Raw genomic sequence first — 5,992 nt, forward strand, 5'->3', positions numbered from 1 at the left:
GTTCTTTAGAGTTTCAATAGGTAGAGATGAGAAGATTATAAAACAAGTAAAACAGGAAAGAACAGATAAATGTCGACGTACAATTAGAATAAATTTAGTAACAGTGCTTTTAGTATAGTTAATATTCAAATTAAAATTAAAACAATGTCTTCCTTCAGTGACATGGTTTAAAAATGTGGAATTATTTTTATTTTTATTATTATTATTCTTTAAATACCTATTCCTATGCTCTCTTAAGCGTTTTTAGAAGTTTCCACCGGTCTGTCCAATATAGACATTAAGGTAAAACCCACGGGATAATTTATAAACTGTAAAGCACTTTTTCTTATTGTTTCTGTCCCTGTTATATTTTATTTTGCTCCTAGTATTCTTCACCTTTTTGTACTTCCCTTAGAAGTTCTTAGTGTTCATTATTTTAAAGTTTTTTTTTAGTTAGCTAAAAGTCCGCTTTTTGTCTCCAATGTCGATTAATTATGGTACAAGTTAAAAACATCTTTTCATTCTCTCCTACACGTTTTATTAAAACGGCGAATTGCACTTTAAATGAGTGTTAGAATCTGATTTTTTTATTGTCCTCCCAAACTATAATAGGAGTGAGCCAACCATTATAAGTAATTTACTGTTTATTACACAATAATAATAATAATAATGATGGTACCTACGTATAATATAAATACCACGATACATAGTATGCTTTTTTTGTGAAGTAAAAATCACCTTGAATAGCAGCGTGGATTTTAAATTTTGTTTACGATGCATATTTTACAAAGTGTGGTAGGTATATTATACAAAGCAAACTAACATTTATACAGACACATGTACACGGATGACTTCATCAATAACTACGATATTTTGAATGATGACTTATCTCATCGACCTGTCTATCTAACTAAAAAAAAATTGTTAAGTAGTATTCCGATTTTTGTTATAAGGCGTGATAACTGTTTACTATAAAAACGTCTGTAAGATTGATAAGATTATTTAGTGTAGAAAACAATTATGAGAATATTATTTACACTGTTTATTAATAATATCGGTCTAAAAAAATACTCATTTAATTAACTGTATGTTTCTGCTGCCTATACATATTATCGAAACTATTTAAAAAAGTATTTCTGAGAGGGCTGAAACCTACCACTAAGGAAAAGAATTTAATAATAGTAATAGGCCAATAGTTCGACTTTAGACAAAATCACTTAATGATAGACTAGACAAGTGCATAGAATTGCACATAGGAAACAAATAAGTTCTTTTGTATCTTCCTCGATATTGCACACGTCTTTAATAAAGTGTAGCATGATGGAGTATACCATGTAAAAAGCTAAATAGCTACTATGCTATTCTAAAAAAAATACTCGATCAAAATTATTGAAATCCTATATTTCGGACATATTCTTCCGAGAAAAACATGAAGAAGCGTGACATCGGCGAAGGAGTGCCACAAGCAAGCGTCCTTGGGCTTGTCCTCTGTACCTGATCAACAAAAACAAAAACTTTTGGGTGTTTCATTCCCACCAGCCACTAATTCTGATGGGTGGGCAGTCCCTCCAGACAACGCCGGAAGGTAGGGAGGAAGATCCTCTCTAGCCTGCTTTGAGGAATCGTGGGAATGGGTGAGTGGTGGTTCGGGTGAGAAAGATGAGACGGACAAAATGAAGACAGAAGAGAATGAGAGATTATCTGTGGAATATTACTGCCCCAGCATTTGTCTAACTGATCCAAAAAAACCCCAGAAAAACTTGGACCAAGGTAGACGGACCCTGAATCGAACCGGCGTCCTCCCGAATGCTAAGCAATGGTCTAAACCTCTAGGTCATGCCGCTCGCTCCTGATCTACATATGCCATACCTAGAACAAGATATTATAGTTACCTATGCAGATGATACCTCTATCTTAGTGGTAAGTAGAAATATTGAAGAAGCTACAAACAACAGTATGCTTACCAAATAAACAGCTGAACTAAAAGATGACATATCAAACTAAATAAGTCCAAAACTTTGTTTATCAATATAAGCACAAAGACTTTCACGGCCGGAATCCACAGTAGAATGAAGATGCGGGCTATAAGGCCGTGGTCTAAGTGAACTGTTGTGGACACCCAGTCGCTGTCGAGACTTCGAGATATAATCTACGTTCACGTAAACGCAGCACTACCACTGAGGATGTCAGCCGCAGTAGCTGACGAAACGTCTGGACACAACAGTTCACTTAGACCACGGCCCTATAGCCCGAATCTTCATTCTACTATTTGTTTATCAACTTTATTAACAAAAATGACCAACAAATACGAATTAACAAGTTCAGTAAAATATCTTGACGAAACATTAGACGCAAGACTTTTCTGGAAAAGGTCCATACTAATTAACAGAAAAGGGAATAGTTGGATATAAGATACACGAAAATGTACTGGCTACTTCGTAGGCACCCCAGCCTATTAACATACAACAAAATACCTACTTCTATGTAAAGAAATTCTAAAACCAGCATGGGCATTTTACTTATATCGGGTTGTTCGGAAANATATCAAAAATGCGACCAACACGTATTGCATATTAGCTTCAAAAATATACGTAAAGCAAATAAATAGTAAATTTATCGGAGCAAATCGTTATTTCTCACGATCTGGTTAAATGAACTTGCAAAACTGTGGCATTGGCACACAGCGTAAATAATCATCCGTTTCAGAATTAATTAGATACTATTGTAGTTACCTACAAGTAGTTACTTGTATAATAGTTCCTTTAAAAAATCTCATCATGACTTGTTCGTTTCATGTGAAAATAGTCTCTAATTATTGCAAATGACTGGCGACAACATTTTTATTTCCAATCGTTTTTTTGATAATAAAAAATGTCGTTTGTTTCCTGAATAGAATTTATAGCAATTACTTTTTATATTTTCTACGTTATTAAGACCATAAAGGGTGACCAAATTATGACGATTTTGAAAACTTATGAATTCTTTAATCCACAAAAGATTAAAATACATATTCATCATCATCATAAGGTCGTCAGTTCTAGTCAGACACGTACCTCCACTTGTCCCTATCCTGAGCTAAAACTAGAACATCCCACATCCTTAAGTATTAGTGATTGACAATGGAACAAAGATTACGAGTTTTTATTATTATCGATGGATGTAAAATGGTTAAAAGGTACATTAGGGGAATATCAATTCGGGTTAAGGAGAAATAGGGGACGCATATACCAATGAAAGAATGCATACATAGGATTCATAGCTTTTCGTAGAAAAAGCTTTTGAAAATGCTAAATGAGAAAAAATGCTAAATATGCTAGCAAATGCAAAGATGGTATACAAGGATACAACAGTGATTTATAGAGAGTTACAGAATTTGAGAGTTTTAGAGAAGTTAACTTTATGAAGTGCAAAATGGGTTTTTAAAAGTATTTAAATACAAAATGCAAATATTTTTTTGATTTGTTATTTCAAATGTAAAATACAAAATGTATTTCCCTTTTGTATTTTAAATGCTAAATGCAAAAAAATACTTTCAAAATACTTTTTTGTAGTAGGTGCCTATTTAATTTTCTACATTTACTTAAGTATAAAATATTTTTTAAGAAAACCTAGCAACACTGCTCTTTTTTTAAATATTGGAGTTTTTCTAGACTAGTGGTGTTTACACTATATCACACACTGCGAATATTAAGTATGATTCATGTTTTACTGTTTGAAGTGATTGAGATATATAGATAGATAGATATTTCTATCTTTATCTTATAGTTTCTTCAGTTTAGCAACAAATAATTCTTCTATATGTTTCCTTATTTGCCTTTGTCACTGTTTTAATTGGAAAAAAGACACTGATGCCAAAATTGCTTGCTTAGCGTGAATGATCAGAGCCAAAACAGGGTTGCAAATAATTTTATTGATGTAAAATCACCATCGGTTATTTTATATCAAAATATTTACAACCCCATTTTGTTTCTGATCTTCTACACATTGTAATAAGAGAAAGAAATGGAATGCATAGTTTGTTTAGCTTTGGGTTCATCTAATAAGTGAAGTTTTTCGAATCGTTTTTTAAGAATTTTTTATTATACGCATTAATTAGCACACCACAATATCTTGTACTTTCACACAGCTGGTGTATATCAATCCGATATTGTTTTACGGGCTGTTTTGTCGTAATTCATAGAATTTCGTAGTTTCTTGCTAAAGGTACGATAAATGGTGATTTGGCAAGTGCTGATATCAATTTGAAACTTCAAAATTCATCCATAACATTGAACCCGGTAAACATTATCGATCCAATATTTTAGATTATCGATTTCCAAAAAGTTTAGAATTTTTTGGGCTCTGTTCAGTTGAAGAATTAGAAGGCATGAAATGTCTTTTGTCCCCTTTTTAAGCTTCTAATGCCTTCAATGACCAATGTGAGCAACTTTCATTCATCATTTTATATAATGTTTGATGGGCGATACTAGCAAAATTTTTAACAGCAAAAATGTATTTTGCACTTTACAAATAGAAAATTGCCTTCCATTTTATACTCGTATCTAAAGAAAACTAATTACTTTTTCCTTCCAACACCTCGTATACATTGATTGAAACTATTAAGAACTCCAAATGTATGAGTATTTCTAATGTAATTTTATTTTGTTACTTCTAGTCAATGTGAAAGGAAGCTATCAAAATTGAATCGAATTTTCTGCAATCGATAACAAAATCAGCATTAAGGCAACTGCTTATTAGCTGCAGCACACGAAAACTTACAATTTCTTAAGGTAGGGCATTGATAATCCCAGATCTTAATTTATTAACGTCACGGTAGAGTTGAGTTAAGGTAATTTATTTCCCCATCAAATCAGATGTGACGTTGAACATGTTTTTACCATCGATTTTGCTGATAAATAAAGAAAAACCTATTGACACAGACCTAATTCGTACAGTAATATTATTTTGCTACCATTTATAGTGCCTTTTTTCTTGTGACGTGTGCGTTCTAATTCTAAAGATAATAATTGACTTTACTAATGAGCTAAATTGGTTTTGTGATGGTCTAATCATTCTATGCATTCTATTCAAATTTAATAGTAGCTTTAAAGTACCTATTATGTTCCCATTTTTTCCTGTTTTTGTTATTTGAAATCCAACTCTGAATTTTACAGGTGTATACTGTTTTTTTTGTTATTAACAATCGACCAACGTTTCGTTACCCCGCTTAGGATCTTTATCAAAGCCTAAATATTATTATTTTTAGGCTTTAGTATAAAAGTATTAATAACTTAGTTCGTACTTAACAGCTGTTATGTTAAAAGTATTCAACTTCCTTCTATGGCTAAATTAATTATGAACATAATTTGAAATAGATCCAACATAATTATATATATTACGATAAATTAAATTATTGTTTCATAATAAGAAATAGGTAGGCAAAATTCTCTAAAACTTCAAGGAGTTCAAAACTTATTTGATCTCATTAGCACGCCATAGGCAGACTGGATGAATCATCCATACTTTAGTTAGCAGTAGATGTCAGTAGATGGCGACATATTGCCAGAACTGGATATTAAATAAAAGAAAAATTATTTCAAGTGTCGGAAAATGGTCCGACAACGTTCCTGTACACAAGAGCTGTGTTGCGATGGCTACCCTGCAGAAGGTGGACTTCAAAATTTTGGCTTACCCACCCTACAGTCCTGACCTAGCTCTCAGCGATACTGTCATAAAGGTATACTGTTCGTTTCAGGAAGTTAGAGATATGCCCCTTCCGTTTATTAGGATGCGTCGTAGCATAATTCCAAATTCAATCATATTTGTCTGCGGAGCTCATTTCTCCACCGATCATCGAGCGAGAACTAGGCAAAAAGTGTACAGTACCATTTTCAAAATTATTTAAACTGCCTCGTTAAAATTTAAGAATATGCTTTATTTAAAAGCATATTTAGCCAAAAATAATAACAAGTGAATTAACTTAACGTTCTACACACCTATAAAACTTTTGCTTTGTTTTCTATTGTTAATTTAT

Source organism: Agrilus planipennis, unplaced genomic scaffold, assembly GCF_000699045.2.
Source record: "Agrilus planipennis isolate EAB-ADULT unplaced genomic scaffold, Apla_2.0 scaffold89, whole genome shotgun sequence".
Lineage (NCBI taxonomy): Eukaryota > Metazoa > Arthropoda > Insecta > Coleoptera > Buprestidae > Agrilus > Agrilus planipennis.